The sequence below is a fragment of the Dama dama genome, chromosome 9, assembly GCF_033118175.1.
Source record: "Dama dama isolate Ldn47 chromosome 9, ASM3311817v1, whole genome shotgun sequence".
Classification (NCBI taxonomy): domain Eukaryota; kingdom Metazoa; phylum Chordata; class Mammalia; order Artiodactyla; family Cervidae; genus Dama; species Dama dama.
The window spans coordinates 58,722,021-58,738,985 of record NC_083689.1 but is presented as its reverse complement, the minus strand read 5'-3'; positions in this window follow the sequence as shown (position 1 = coordinate 58,738,985).

Below are 16,965 nucleotides of genomic sequence, written 5' to 3'. Positions count from 1 at the left end.
AAGGTTCACCTAGACCTCCTGCCTAGGACCTTTACTCTTTCTTTGTTCCCTGGAGTACCTTGACACCACATTCCCAACCCCACCATCCACAGGGTCTCTTTTTTGCTCTTAAGTTTTGGTTCAGACTGCTGGTCATTTGGTTGCATCAGATTTTCTTCAGAATTTGGGGTAGGTGGTAGAGCAAGGAGGACCAGAAGATTGGGAGGGTTTCAGACTAGAAGAAGGATACAGAATAGAATTTGCTTCCAGCCCAGTCTGGAAGGAACATCAAAAAACAAGTCTGAAAGGCAGAGGAATCTCTTTCTTAGTCATACTGCTGCTTCTTAGAGTATTACCCAAGATGGCTCAACCATGTCCGACTCTTGGCAACCCCACGGACTGTAGCCTGTCAGACTCTTCTATCCATGGAATTCTCCAATCAAGATCACTGGAGTGGGTAACAGTCTCTTCTCTGGGGAATCTTCCTCACCCAGGGATCGAAGCCGGGTCTCCCGCATTGCAGGCAGGTTCTTTACCATGTCAGCCGCCAGGTGTAGTGTAACTATAAAAAATAACGTGAGTGACCTTGCTAATGTTTCTTCAGTCCTCTCTCCACCAGAATCATTTTCTAAAATACAGTTATGGGCCCAAACTTTAAAACGCTTCAGTGGCTCTCCTTGAACATAATGTGGAGTTATGTCCACACATGTCAGCGTGGAAGAAACAAGCTCCTCTGGGGTCTAGCTTCAGTCCATCTCTCCAGCATCACCTACTGCTGCTCTCTTTTTGTTCATGCACTTTGTGCCCATGCAACATTGGCATTCTCAGGACTTCCCAGAAGATTCTCACCCCCAACCTAAGCCCTTTTCTGTCTTCTTTCCTCTCCATCTGGCCCACTCTCCTTCATATTGCAGAACCCTATTTAGACATTTTTCCTCTTTGAGGTCTCCATAGATCCTTATCTCATAAAGAGTAAGAAAGATTTGGACTTTCCTGGTGGTCCAGTGGTTAAGACTCCTCACTTCCAATCCAGGGGACATGGGTTCAATACCTTGGGAACTAAGGTATTTGGGGAACTAAGATCCCATATGCAGCAAGGCATTACTGAAAAAAAAGTAAGAAAAATGTATAGAAAATTAAATATATATATATATATATATACACATACATATATTATAAAAAATTTAACATTTTCTTAAAAAATGCATGCCTCCTTCCCTACCTATCTAAAAATTCTGGAGTAGTTATGATTTCTTAGTTACTAGTTCAAACACATTATATATAATTTTAATACTCTTAACAACTCTTTTGACAGATGGGAAACTAAGGCCCCAAAACTTGAGTAACATATCCAAATTTCCACCTCTTCACAGGGGCAAAATGGGAATTTAAACTGAAGAGATCTATTTCCAGACCCACGCTACTTACCACCATCCAATTTATCAGTGCAGTGCTTTATGTTGTATAAACAACTATTAACTATTCACACTTGCCTCATACCACTTTACAATAATTTATTATTTGTTTGGTTGTGCTCCTTAAATGACTTCAAGACCAAAGACAATTTCTGCTTAAATTTTTGTAGCATTGGCACAGTCCTTACCAGAGAGTGGTATTTGCTGAACTTACCTATAGTGTAGTTTGTTCAAATCTTAGAGGCTGGCTTTCTTGCCTGATCAAGTCCCCTGACTTTTGTCTTATCTTCCAGCTACAGATGAAATGTTAATCTTCTCAATATAATCAATTTTAATTATTGCAGTTTTGTTTCTGTACCAAGAGGTGAAACTTGTGTGTTTTCAATAAGTCAAAGTAATAAATGAACATAGTACAATTACAAGGTAGGTCATTTGATGGTTCTAGAAAGAGAAAATGCCCCATCTGATCATTCCATATTCCAGGACCTCCACACCAAATGGGTGGGGAATCCACAGGGGAAAGAGCCACCAGAGAAAGTGAATGTGATCAGGGAAGTAATTCACAGGGAGTTTATTGGATATGCAATTGACCCTATTTCTTGTATATCAAGAGTCTTTCACATTAACTAATATGATACATTCATATATTCTCAAAATTGGTGAAGTTTGATGATATTAAATTTCATGAGTTTTTTAAGAATTAGTGCTCCTTAGTCTTGGGGCTAGATTAGATGTTGGTGAATGAGAGAAATGGCCAGATTTCTGCTTTGGCTAGTCAGACAGAGATACCAATAATCAAGAAAGAACATACCAGAGAAAGAGCAAATCATACTCATTCCCTAAACCAAAAGGGGGCCAAAACAATGCAAGAAAATGGAATGGTTCTCTTGCTTTTAATATGCATCTCCTCATTTGAGATGAAGTAGGAAATGGCAACCCAATCCAATGTTCTGGCTTGGAAAATTCCATAGACAGAGAAGTCTGGTGGGCTACAGTGCAGGGGGGTCACAAAGAGTCAGACACGACTGAGTGAACGAGCACTTCATTTGGGAATTATAGAAATCCACTGGAACTAATTTAAACATAAAATAGAATGGGGTTGGCTTTCGTAGCCAAGTTTTAACAAAGGGTAGATGTAGATTTGGCTTTAGGGACAATTTTTAAACTGGGTACTAACAGTCGAGATTGTATTTACTTATTTTTATTTAACTATAGTTGATTTACAATGTTGTGTTAGTTTCAGACTCTTTTTCCATTATAGATTATTACAAGATATTGAATATAGTTTCATGTGCCAAGAAGTAAATCCTTGTTGCTTTTTTATTTATATATAGTGGTGTGTATCTCTTAATCCCATACTTGTAATATATCCCTCTCCCTTTGGTAATCGAAAGTTTCTTTTCTATGTCTGTGAGTCTGTTTAGGTTTTGTAAGTAAGCTGATTTGTATCATTCTTTTAGATTTAACAAATAAGTGATATATAAAATTTGTCATTCTCTTCTTGACTTACTTCACTTAGTATGAGAATCTCTAGGTCCATCCATGTTGCTGCAAATGACATGATAACATTCTTTTTTATGGCTAAGTAATATTCCCTTTGCTCTTTGCAGTATCAGACCTTGCTTCTGTCACCAGCCACATCCACAACTGGGTATTGTTTTTGTTTTGGCTCCATCCCTTCATTCTTTCTGGAGTTATTTCTCCACTGATCTCCAGTGGCATATTGGGCACCTACCGACCTGGGAGGTTCCTCTTTCAGTATCCTATCATTTTGCCTTTTCATACTGTTCATGCGGTTCTCAAGGCAAGAATACTGAAGTGGTTTGCCATTCCCTTCTCCAGTGGACCACATTCTCTCAGACCTCTCCACCATGACCCGTCTGTCTTGGGTGGCCCCACATGGCATGGCTTAGTTTCACTGATTTAGACAAGGCTGTGGTCTGTGATCAGATTGGCTAGTTTTCTGTGATTATGGTTTCAGTGTGTCTGCCCTTTGATGCCCTCTTGCAACACCTACCATCTTACTTGGGCTTCTCTTACCTTGGACGTGGGGTATCTCTTTACGGCTGCTCCAGCAAAGCGTAGCCACTGCTCCTTACCTTGGACGAGGGGTATCTCCTGATGGCCACCCCTCCTGACCTTGAACGTGGAGTAGCTCCTCTTGGCCCTCCTGTGCCCACGCAGCCACCTCTCCTTGGACGTGGGGTTGCTCTTCTTGGCCACAGCCCCTGACCTCAGGCGTGGGGTAGCTCCTCTCAGCTAAAATGGACAGGAATGGGTGAATTTAAGTCAGATGACCATTATATCTACTCCTGTGGGCAGGAATCCCTTAGAAGAAATGGAGTAGCCATCATAGTCAACAAAAGAGTCCGAAATGCAGTACTTGGATGCAATCTCAGAAATGACAGAATGATCTCTGTTCATTTCCAAGGCAAATCATTCAATATCACGGTAATCCAAGTCCATGCCCCAACCAGTAACACTGAAGAAGCTGAAGTTGAATGGTTCTATGAAGACCTACAAGACCTTTTAGAACTAACACCCAATAAAGATGTCCTTTTCATTATAGGGGACTGGAATGCAAAAGGAGGAAGTCAAGAAACATCTGGAGTAACAGGCAAATTTGGCCTTGCAGTACAGAATGCAGCAGGGCAAAGGCTAAGAGTTTTGCCAAGACAACACATTGGTCATAGCAAACACCCTCTTCCAACAACACAAGAGAAGACTCTACACATGGACATCACCAGATGGTCAACACTGAAATCAGATTGATTACATTCTTTGCAGCCAAAGATGGAGAAGCTCTATACAGTCAGCAAAAACAAGACCGGGAGCGGACTGTGACTCAGATCATGAACTCCTTATTGCCAAATTCAGACTTAAATTGAAGAAAGTAGGGAAAACCACTAGACCATTCAGGTATGACTGAAATCAAATCCATTATGACTATACATTGGAAGTGAGAAATAGATTTAAGGGACTATATCTGTTAGACAGAGTGCCTGATAAACTATGGACGGAGGTTCATGACATTGTACAGGAGGCAGGGATCAAGACCATCCCCAAGATAAAGAAATGCAAAAAGGCAAAATGGTTGTCTGAGGAGGCCTTACAAATTGCTGTGAAAAGAAGAGAAGTGAAAAGCAAAGGAGAAAAGGAAAAATATTCCCATTTGAATGTAGAGTTCCAAAGAATAACAAGGAGAGATAAGAAAGCCTTCCTCAGTGATCAATGCAAAGAAATAGAGGAAAACAACAGAATGGGAAAGACTAGAGATCTCTTCAAGAAAATCAGGGATACCAAGGGAACATTCCATACAAAGATGGGCTCGATAAAGGACAGAAGTGGTATGGACCGGACAGAAGCAGGAGATATTAAGAGGTGACAAGAATACACAGAAGAACTGTACAAAAAAGGTCTTCGCGACCCAGATAATCATGATGGTGTGATCACTCACCTAGAGCCAGACATCCTGGAATGTGAAGTCAAGTGGGCCTTAGAAATCATCACTACAAACAAAGCTAATGGAGGTGATGGAATTCCAGTTGAGCTATTTCAAATCCTGAAAGATGATGCTGTGAAAGTGCTGCACTCAATATTTCAACAAATTTGGAAAACTCAGCAGTGGCCATAGGACTGGAAAAGTCAGTTTTCATTCCAATCCCTAAGAAAGGCTATTCCAAAGAATGCTCAAACTAACACACAATTGCACTCATTGTGCACTCTTCCACGCTAGTAAAGTAATGCTCAAAATTCTCCAAGCCAGGCTTCAGCAATATGTGAACTGTGAACTTCCAGATGTTCAAGATGGTCTTAGAAAAGGAAGAGGAACCAGAGATCAAATTGCCAACATCCGCTGGATCATTGGGAAAGCAAGAGAGTTCCAGGAAAACATCTATTTCTGCTTTATTGACTATGCAAAAGCCTTTGACCGTGTGGATCACAATAAACTGTGGAAAATTCTGAAAGAGATGGGAATACCAGACCACCTGACCTACCTCTTGAGAAACCTATATGCAGGTCAGGAAGGAACAGTTAGAAGTGGACATGGAAGAACAGACTGGTTCCAAATAGGAAAAGGAGTAAGTCAAGGCTGTATATTGTCACCCTGCTTATTTAGTTTATATGCAGAGTACACCATGAGAAATGCTGGGCTGGAAGAAGCACAAGCTGGAATCAAGATTGCCGGGAGAAATATCAATAACCTCAGATATGAGATGACAGCACCCTTATGGCAGAAAGTGAAGAGGAACTAAAAAGCCTGTTGATGAAATGAAAAAGGAGAGTGAAAAAGTTGGCTTAAAGCTCAACATAAGGTAAACAAAGATCATGGCATCTGGTCCCATCACTTCATGGCAAATAGATGGGGAAACAGTGGAAACAGTGGCTGACTTTATTTTTCTGGGCTCCAAAATCACTGCAGATGGTGATTGCAGCCATGAAACTAAAAGACACTTACTCCTTGGAAGGAAAGTTATGACCAACCTAGATAGCATATTAAAAAGCAGAGACATTACTTTGCCAACAAAGGTCCGTCTAGTCAAGGCTATGGTTTTTCCAGTGGTCATGTATGGATGTGAGAGTTGGACTGTGAAGAAAGCTGAGCATTGAAAAATTGATGCTTTTGAACTGTGGTGTTGGAGAAGACTCTTGAGAGTCCCTTGGACTGCAAGGAGATCCAACCAGTCCATCCTGAAGGAGATCAGTCCCGGATGTTCATTGGAAGGACTGATGCTGAAGCTGAAACTCCAATACTTTGGCCACCTGATGCGAAGAGTTGACTCATTGGAAAAGACCCTGATTCTGGGAGGGATTGGGGATAGGAGGAGAAGGGGACGACAGGATGAGATGGCTGGATGGCATCACCAACTCGATGGACATGAGTTTGAGTAAACTCTGGGAGTTGGTGATGGACAGGGAGGCCTGGCATGCTGCGATTCATGGGGTCACAAAGAGTCGGACATGACTGAGCGACTGAACTGAACTGAACTGAATATTCCCTTGAATATATGTAGCACGTCTTTTTTATCCATTCACTTGTCGGTGGACATTTGGATTGTTTCCATATCTTGCTTATTGTGAATACTGCTGCTGTGAACATTGATAACAATCAAGATTTTAGATATACTTTACATATGGTGACATGCAAGGATATTGGTTGTACAGCTCTGTGTAATACACATGCCTATCAAGAAATAGAACATTACTATCATCTCAGAAATTTCCTTATATCCCTATTTTTTAAACAACCATAATTTTATTTGGTTGGATGCAAAATTGTCTATCAGAAATTAATAATTGTGACATTTCAGATAAGCAAAACAGGACAAGTTTATTTTTAGTAGATCTGCCCTTCTTCTGGCCGAAGTGAGGGACATTAGAAAGTGATAGCTTATGGTGAACGATGCCGGATTTGTGATCTCCGAAAAAGATTTAGCTTTGTGACCAGGGACCAGACTTGATCACTGAAGAGCTTTTGTGTAGCAGTTTTATTAAAGTAAGAAAAGGGACAGAGAAAGCTTCTGACATAGACATTAGAAGGGGGATTGAGAGTGCCCCCCTCACAAGTCTAAGCAAGGGAGTCATATACTTTTTTAATTGGTTATTACAATAAATCAAAAGAATGTCTCAAGATTGTAAAGATCTTACTAGACCCACTTCCACAATTTACATTTTAAGATAACAGGATTAATGAGTGATGTTGAGCATCTTTTCATGTGTTTGTTAGCCATCTGTATGTCTTCTTTGGAGAAATGTCTGTTTAGTTCTTTGGCCCATTTTTTGATTGGGTCATTTATTTTCCTGGAATTGAGCTGCAGGAGTTGCTTGTATATTTTTGAGATTAATCCTTTGTCTGTTTCTTCATTTGCTATTATTTTCTCCCAATCTGAGGGCTGTCTTTTCACCTTACTTATAGTTTCCTTTGTAGTGCAAAAGCTTTTAAGTTTCATTAGGTCCCATTTGTTTAGTTTTGCTTTTATTTCCAATATTCTGGGAGGTGGGTCATAGAGGATCTTGCTTTGATTTATGTCGGAGAGTGTTTTGCCTATGTTCTCTTCTAGGAGTTTTATAGTTTCTGGTCTTACATTTAGATCTTTAATCCATTTTGAGTTTATTTTTGTGTATGGTGTTAGAAAGTGTTCTAGTTTCATTCTTTTACAAGTGGTTGACCAGTTTTCCCAGCACCACTTGTTAAAGAGGTTGTCTTTTTTCCATTGTATATCCTTGCCTCCTTTGTCAAAAATAAGGTGTCCATAGGTTCGTGGATTTATCTCTGGGCTTTCTATTCTGTTCCATTGATCTATATTTCTGTCTTTGTGCCAGTACCATACTGTCTTGATGACTGTGGCTTTGTAGTAGAGTCTGAAGTCAGGCAGGTTGATTCCTCCAGTTCCATTCTTCTTTCTCAAGATTACTTTGGCTATTTGAGGTTTTTTGTATTTCCATACAAATTGTGAAATTCTTTGGTCTAGTTCTGTGAAAAATACCGTTGGTAGCTTGATAGGGATTGCATTGAATCTATAGACTGCTTTGGGGAGAATAGCCATTTTGACAATATTAATTCTTCCAATCCATGAACACGGTATGTTTCTCCATCTGTTTGTGTCCTCTTTGATTTCTTTCATCAGTGTTTTATAGTTTTCTATGTATAGGTCCTTTGTTTCTTTAGGTAGATATACTCCTAAGTATTTTATTCTTTTTGTTGCAATGGTGAATGGTATTGTTTCCTTAATTTCTCTGTCAGTTTTTTCATTGTTAGTATATAGGAATGCAAGGGATTTCTGTGTGTTAATTTTATATCCTGCAACTTTACTATATTCATTGATTAGCTCTAGTAATTTTCTGGTAGAATCTTTAGGGTTTTCTATGTAGAGGATCATGTCATCTGCAAACAGTGAGAGTTTTACTTCTTCTTTTCCTATCTGGATTCCTTTTACTTCTTTTTCTGCTCTGATTGCTGTGGCCAGCACTTCCAACACTATGTTGAATAGTAGTGGTGAGAGTATGCAAATCAAAACCACAATGAGGTACCATTACACGCCAGTCAGGATGGCTGCTATCCAAAAGTCTACAAGCAATAAATGCTGGAGAGGGTGTGGAGAAAAGGGAACCCTCTTACACTGTTGGTGGGAATGCAAACTAGTACAGCCGCTATGGAAAACAGTGTGGAGATTTCTTAAAAAACTGGACATAGAACTGCCATATGACCCAGCAATCCCACTTCTGGGCATACACACTGAGGAAACCAGATCTGAAAGAGACACGTGCACCCCAATGTTCATCGCAGCACTGTTTATAATAGCCAGGACATGGAAGCAACCTAGATGCCCATCAGCAGATGAATGGATAAGGAAGCTGTGGTACATATACACCATGGAATATTACTCAGCCATTAAAAAGAATTCATTTGAACCAGTCCTAATGAGATGGATGAAGCTGGAGCCCATTATACAGAGTGAAGTAAGCCAGAAAGATAAAGAACATTACAGCATACTGACACATGTATATGGAATTTAGAAAGGTGATAACGATAACCCTATATGCAGAACAGAAAAAGAGACACAGAAACACAGAACAGACTTTTGAACTTTGTGGGAGAATGTGAGGGTGGGATATTTGAAAAGAACAGCATGTATACTATCTATGGTGAAACAGATCACCAGCCCAAGTGGGATGCACGAGACAAGTGCTCGGGCCTGGTGCACTGGGAAGACCCAGAGGAATCGGGTGGAGAGGGAGGTGGGAGGGGGGATCGGGATTGGGAATACATGTAAATCCATGGCTGATTCATATCAATGTATGACAAAACCCACTGGGAAAAAAAAATAATAATAATAAAAATTAAAAAAGAAAAAAAGAAAAAAAAAAAAAAAAAGATAACAGGATTAGTCAGAAGATTTTCAGGAAGGAGAAACTGTCCTCAAGCAGGCTACATTGTTGTCATATAATCCTTAGTACAGAGTTTAAACTGAGTTGTTTGTTGTCTAATCATCTGTTCTGGGCTTAAAGAAAAAAAAAATGTTTTATGTAACTAAGACTAAGGAATGCAGAGAAAAAAAAAGACATTATTCCTTTCCTCCTCCTTGAGAATTCCAGACCCCTTTCTCCTCCTCAGGGACCCTGGACTTCTTATCAACTTGCCTAGTAATTGACTCTCTCAAAAGTATAAATCAATGTCTTGAATAAAGAGGACTGGTTAAATTAAATATGTAGGTAAACATTACATGGTCATATACAAAGCTACAATCCTATGATCTTTGAGTTTTTTACTCATTTAGTTCTTACAATATTGAAAAGACAAATGCATATGGTAGTAACTACAAATATATGTAAATAGGAAAGTATAAATACATAATTAGGCACAATTAGAACACAGCCATTCACATTAGATTGTTATGAATTTAAGGTGCTAATGGATAACCACTAGGAAACAGCTAAAACCATCCAGGAAAAAGAGGAAAAAATAAAGTCTTACAAATACAAGTAAAAATAATCAAAGAAGGTATTGTTGGAGTATCCCTCCTTTGACAATACCTGCCTCTGAAAAATATTTTATAAGGAAAGTATTCATATCTACTATAATCACAGTAGCTAAAAACTCCTAGTCCAGTTTCAGGAACCAAGTGTTTGTTTTGCTTATTCTAGAACTTCACATAAATCAGATTCTATGGTAGGCACTCTCTTATGATTGACTTCTTTAACTCAGCATGTTTTTGAGATTTATCCATATTGTTGTGCTTATAAAAAATGTCATTGAAAGTGTATTCTTTTTGAGTCCTTAGTATTACTCCATTGTATGTATATGGTACAATTTACTTACTCATTTTCTTATTGATGGGCATTCAATTGTTTCCAGTTTTAACAATTATAATTAAATCTGCCACTTTTTTTGGGCCATGTTCCATGGCTTACAGGCCTTGGAGAGGAAATAGTGAGTCCTAACCACTGGATTGCCAGGGAATTCCCTTAAAGTTGCTATTCTGTTTCTGTTTTGTTAATTTACTTTAAAAAAATCTATTTTTAGTTGGAAGATAATAACTTTACAATGTTGTGTTGGTTTCTCCCATACTTCAATATGAATCAGCCTTAGGTATACATATGTTCCCTCCCTCTTGAACATCACTACCATCTCCCACCCCATCCCACCCCTCTAGGCTGTCAGAGAGCACCAGGCTGAGCTCCGTATGTTATGCAGCAACTTCCCATTAGCTAGCTATTTTACATATGGTAATATATATGCTTCAGTGCTACTCTCTCAACTCGTCCCACACTCTCCTGACCCACTGAGTCCATATGTCTGTTCACTATGTCTGAGTCTCTATTCCTGCCCCGTAAATAGGTTTAAAGATACTATTCTTGTAAAATATTTGTAGGGGCTCATGTTGTTAGTCCTAATGAATAAATACTTAGGAATTCAGTTGTTATGCACAATATAGATATGTGTTTACTTTTTAAAGGGACTGCTGAGGAATTTTTAGAGGTCATATTATTTTACCAGCTCCTACCAACAGCACATGAAATTTGTGTTTGCTTGTTCACAATTAGCAATACCAGTCTTATCAATTTAAGGTAGGCCAGGCTAAGCCATGATGCTTGGTCAATGAGGTGTATTAAATACATTTTCAGCTTGTAGTGTTTTCAACTTACCAAGGGTATATTGATAAATAACCCCATTGTAAGTCGAGGAAGATCTGGGTATTTCCACTTTGATTATTGTAATCCAAAAGTGTAATAGTTTCTCTGAAAAGAACTCAAAATATGATATAATATTTCCTTTCCAAAATGTATTGTATAGAGGCAGCACGTTGGAAAAATTCTAAATCTATAAAGAAAATCCAGGTTCCAGATTTTCAATTAAATATGTTATAGCATGACTGTATGCATATTGTAATTGGCTATGCATTGAAGAGAGAAAGAACAGTAGAGAAACACATGGAGATGCTGTTGAGAAAGAAAGGCACTCCCAGCTCTAATCACCTTGCTGTTCACTGAGGCCATGCCCAAGGATTTCAAATTATATTTTCTTTCCGGAAAGAATTAAAAGATTCCTTTAGGCATTCCAAAACAGTGAACTGAGCTTAATAGTAGAAAGTAAACCCAAGAACCTGCCTTCTCTTTTGGCTGAAATATAGCATTTTTCCTTTAAAATAATGTTGGAGGAAGGTGAACTTTTAAACCTGCAGATTTGCAGCTTAACACTGTAATTTATTTCTCTTGGCAACAGTTGGAATGTTCCTAGATTTATGTAGAGAAGAAAAATATAATTCCTCTATCTGAAATGGACAAAACTCTAGAAAGAAAAAAAAAATTTTGAGGATTTTGACCTTCACCATTAAAAGAGGAAAATAGACTTTAGGAAATTAACATTCCAGTCCTCTTGAGTATTTTGGAAGGTAGTTAAAGAAGAACATTTATATATTCACAATATTTAAAATTCTCAGCCCAAATCTTACTGAATTAAAAGAATTTTATCAACTAATAGTAATGGATGGATGAATAGGTTTAGAATTTAATGAAGTGTGAGAGAGATGAGAGCAAAGTACATGTTGACTAACAGGAACTTGTGAGTTGGGGAGGGGGGGCCTATTAATTTTAATAAGCTTCATCTCTTTGAGGCTTGGTACAAAAGCCAAAACAGGAGAATTCCAAATTTCTCTCTTCTTCAGCAAACCTCTAATATGTGGCTTTGTTATTTGTTTTAAAATGAGGTCATATTCCATAAGAAATATGGGAGTGCTTATTAATATGCAGGAAATATGCTGATAGTAATGGGGGAAAAGACTCCTGAATTTGGACAAACATCAGCATAATGTTTACTGTGTTTCTAGAAGTGAAATATGTGAAGGTCTAAAATGATCAGCTGACACTGAAAGTTTGCTCTGTGGTCTCTGAGACTTTTCCTTCTTAAATTTAGTTGTTGGCATCTGATTACTGCTCCAGTGGTTTTGGCTCCCTAGGGTTTAAGATGAGGAGAGAATGCCAAAGAGCTGGTCAACTTCTTGGATTACACACACACACACACACACACACACACACAAAGAACAGCTAAATATAAACTTAGAGCAGTGATATTCCTGACTCCCCTGTTAATACAGAGCTGGCTTCTCATTCCATTTGTGTATTTGTTTCATTTTGGGTATAATTGCTTTATAATGCTGTGTTAGGTTCTGTTGTACAGCATCATGAATCAGCTATAAGTATACGTATATCCCATCCTTCTTGAACTTCCCTGCAACCCCTCCCCTACCCCACCCCTCTAGGTCATCACAGAGCACTCAGCTGAGTACCTGAGCAGCTTTCCACTAGCCATCTATTTTACATGTGGTAGTATATACATACGTGAAATCTAATCTCCCAACTCATTCCCTCATTCCCCCAACCCTCCGTGTTTACATGTCCATTCTGTATGTCTGTGTCTCTATTCCAGCCCGGCAAATAGGTTCAACAATACAATTTTTCTAGATTTTACATATATGCACAAAAATATAGTCTTTGTTTTTCTCTTTCTGACTTACTTCACTCTGTATGACTGACTCCAGGTCCACCTGTGTCTCTACCAAACTTTGGTCCTTTTTACAGCTGGGTAGTATTCCACATCTTCTTTTTAAATTTTTTTTTTTTTTTATTAAAGGATAAATGCTTTACAGAATTTTGTTGTTTTCTGTCAAACCTCAACATGAATAAGCCCTAGGTATACATATATTCCCTCCCCTTTGAACCTCTCTCCCCATCCCACCCCTCTAGGTTTACAGAGCCCCTGTTTGAGTTTCCTAAGCCATACAGCAAATTCCCATTGGCTATCTCTTTTACATATGGTAATGAAAGTTTACAAGTTACTCTTTCCATATATAGCACCACCTCCTCCCCTCTGCCCATGTCTATAAATCTATTCTCTAGGTATGTGTCTCCATTGCTGCCCTGTAAATAAATTCTTCAGTACCATTTTTCTATATTCCATATATGTGCAGTAGAATAAGACACTTATCTTTCTCTTTTTGACTCACTTCACTCTGTATAATAGGTTCTAGGTTCATCCACCTCATCAGAACCGACTCAAATGCACTCCTTTTTATGGCTGAGTAATATTCCATTGTGTATATGTACCACTTCTTCTTTATCCATTCATTTGTGTTTTTTAATTTATTTAAATTTATTATTGAAGGATAATTGCTTTAGAAAATTGCTGTTTTCTGTCAAACCTCAACATGAATCAGTCAATGGCTCTATGTTGATACAGAGCCCCTGTTGGAGTTTCCTGAGCCATAGCAAATTCACATTGGCTATCTATTTTACATTTGGTAATGTAAGCTTCCATGTTACTCTTTCCATACATCACACTCTCCGCCCCTCTCTCCATATCCAAAAGTCTATTCTCTATGAATGTTTCTCCACTGCTGCCCTGTAAATAAATTCTTCAGTACCATTTTTCTAGATTCCATATATATATATGTGTTATAATATGGTATTTATCTTTCTCTTTCTGACTCACTTCACTCTGAGCAATAGATTCTAGGCTCATCCACCTCATTAGAACTGACTCAAATGCATTCCTTTTTATGGCTGAGTAATATTCCTTTGTGTATATATACCACCCTTCTTTATCCCTTCATTTGTTGATGGACATCTAGGTTGCTTCCATGTTCTAGATATTGTAAATAGTGCTGCAATGAGCAAAGGGATACATGTGTCTCTTTCATTTTTGGCTTCCTCAGGGTATATGCCTAAGAGTGGAATTGCTGGGTCATATGGTGGTTTTATTCCTAGTTTTTAAGGAATCTCCATACCATTTTCCATAGTGGCTGCATCAATTTACATTCCTACCAACAGTGCAAGAGTGTTCCCTTTTTTCACACCCTTTCCAGCATTTATTGTTTGTAGACTTTTTGATGAGGGCCATTCTGAAAGGTGTGAGGTGATATCTCATTGTAGTTTTGATTTTTATTTCTCTAATAATGAGGGATGTTGAGGATCTTTTCATGTGTTTGTTAGCCATCTGTATATCTTCTTTGAAGAAATATCTGTTTAGGTCTTTTTTGCCACTTTTTGATTGGGTTGTCTGTTTTTCTGGTATTAAGTTGTATGAGCTGCTGGTATATTTTGGAAATTAAATCTTTGTCAGTTGTTTCACTTGCTACTATTTTCTCTAATTCAGAGGGTTCTATTTTCACCTTGCTTATACTTTCCTTTGCTGTGCAAAAGCTTTTAAGTTTAATTGGATCCCACTTGTTTACTTTTGTTTTTATTTCTGTTACACTAGGAGGCAGGTCATAGAGGATCTTGCTTTGATTTATGTCATCGAGTATTCTGCCTATGTTTTCCTCTAAGAGATTTTTAGATTCCGGTTTTACATTTAGGTCTTTAATACATTTTGAATTTATCTTTGTGTATGGTGTTAGGAAGTGTTCTCATTTCATTCTTTTCCATGTAGCTGTCCAGTTTTCCTAGCTCCATTTATTGAAGAGGCTGGTCTTTGCCCTATTGTATAGTCTTGCCACCTTTGTAAAAAATAAGGTACCCATAGGTGCATGGGTTTATGTCTGGGCTTTCTATCTTGTTCCATTGGTCTATATTTCTGTTTTTGTGGCACTACCATACTGTCTGGATGACTGTAGCTTTGTAGTATAACCTGAAGTCAGGAAGGTTGATTCCTCCAGCTCCATTATTCTTTCTCAAGACTGCTTTGGCTATTCGGGATCTTCTGTGTTTCCGTATGAATGGTGAAATTTTTTGTTCTAGTTCTGTGAAAAATGCCATTGGTAATTTGATAAGGAATACATTAAATCTGTAGATTGCATTTGGTAGTATAGTCATTTTCACAATATTGATTCATCCTACCCAGGAACATGGAATATCTCTCCATGAGTTCATGTCATCTTTGATTTCTTTCATTCAGTTCAGATCAGTTCAGTCACTCAGTCATGTCTGAGTCTTTGTGACCCCATGAATCGCAGCACGCCAGGCCTCCCTGTCCATCACCAACTCCCAGAGTTTACTCAAACTCATGTCCATCGAGTTGGTGATGCCATCCAGCCATCTCATCCTCCGTCATGCCCTTCTCCTCCTGCCTCCAATCCCTCCCAGCAACAGGGTCTTTTCCAATGAGTCAACTCTTCGCATGAGGTGGCCAAAGTATTGGAGTTTCAGTTTCAGCATCAGTCCTTCGAATGAACAGCCAGGACTGATCTCCTTTAGGATGGACTGTTTGGATCTCCTTGCAGTCCAAGGGACTCTCAAGAGTCTTCTCCAACACCACAGTTCAAAAGCATCAATTTTTCAATGCTCAGCTTTCTTCACAGTCCAACTCTCACATCCATACATGACCACTGGAAAAACCATAGCCTTGACTAGACAGACCGTTGTTGGCAAGGTAATGTCTCTGCTTTTTAATATGCTATCTAGGTTGGTCATAACTTTCCTTCCAAGGAGTAAGCATCTTTTAAATTCATGGCTGCAGTCACCATCTGCAGTGATTTTGGAGTCCCCCAAAATAAAGTCAGCCACTGTTTCCCCATCTATTTCCCATGAACTGATGGGACCAGATGCCATGATCTTAGTTTTCTGAATGTTGAGCTCTAAGCCAACTTTTTCACTCCCCTCTTTCACTTTCATCAAGAGGCTTTTTAGTTCCTTTTCACTTTCTGCCATAAAGGTGCTGTCATCTGCATATCTGAGGTTGTTGATATTTCTCCCGGCAATCTTGATTCCAGCTTGTGCTTCTTCCAGCCCAGCATTTCTCATGATGTACTCTGCATATAAGTTAAATAAGTAGGGTGACAATATATAGGCTTGACGTACTCCTTTTCCTATTTGGAACCAGTCCATTGTTCCATGTCCAGTTCTAACTGTTGCTTCCTGACCTGCATACAGGTTTCTCAAGAGGCAGGTCAGGTGGTCTGGTATTCCCATCTCTTTCAGAATTTCCCACAGTTTATTTTGATCTACACAGTCAAAGGCTTTTGCATAGTCAATAAAGCAGAAATAGATGTTTTTCTGGAACTCTTGCTTTTTCAATGATCCAACGGATGTTGGCAATTTGATCTCTGGTTCCTCTGCCTTTTCTAAAACCGGTTTGGACATCTAGGAGTTCACGGTTCACATATTGCTGAAGCCTGGCTTGGAGAATTTTGAGCATTACTTTACTAGCGTGTGAGATGAGTGCAACTGTGCGGTAGTTTGACCATTCTTTGGCATTACCTTTCTTTGGGATTGGAATGAAAACTGACCGTTTCCAGTCCTGTGGCCATTGCTGAGTTTTCCAAATTTGTTGACATATTGAGTGCAGCACTTTCACAGCATCATTTAGAAATTGAAATAGCTTAACTGGAAATCCATTGCCTCTACTAGGTTTGTTCATAGTGATGCTTTCTAAGGCCCACTTGACTTCACATTCCAGGATGTCCAGCTCTAGGTGAGTGGCAGTGATCACACCTTCATGATTATCTGGGTTGTGAAGATTTTTTTGTACAGTTCTTCTGTGTATTCTTGCTATCTCTTCTTAATATCTTCTGCTTCTGCTTGGTCCATACCATTTCTGTCCTTTACTGAACCATCTGCATGAAGAGTTCCCTTG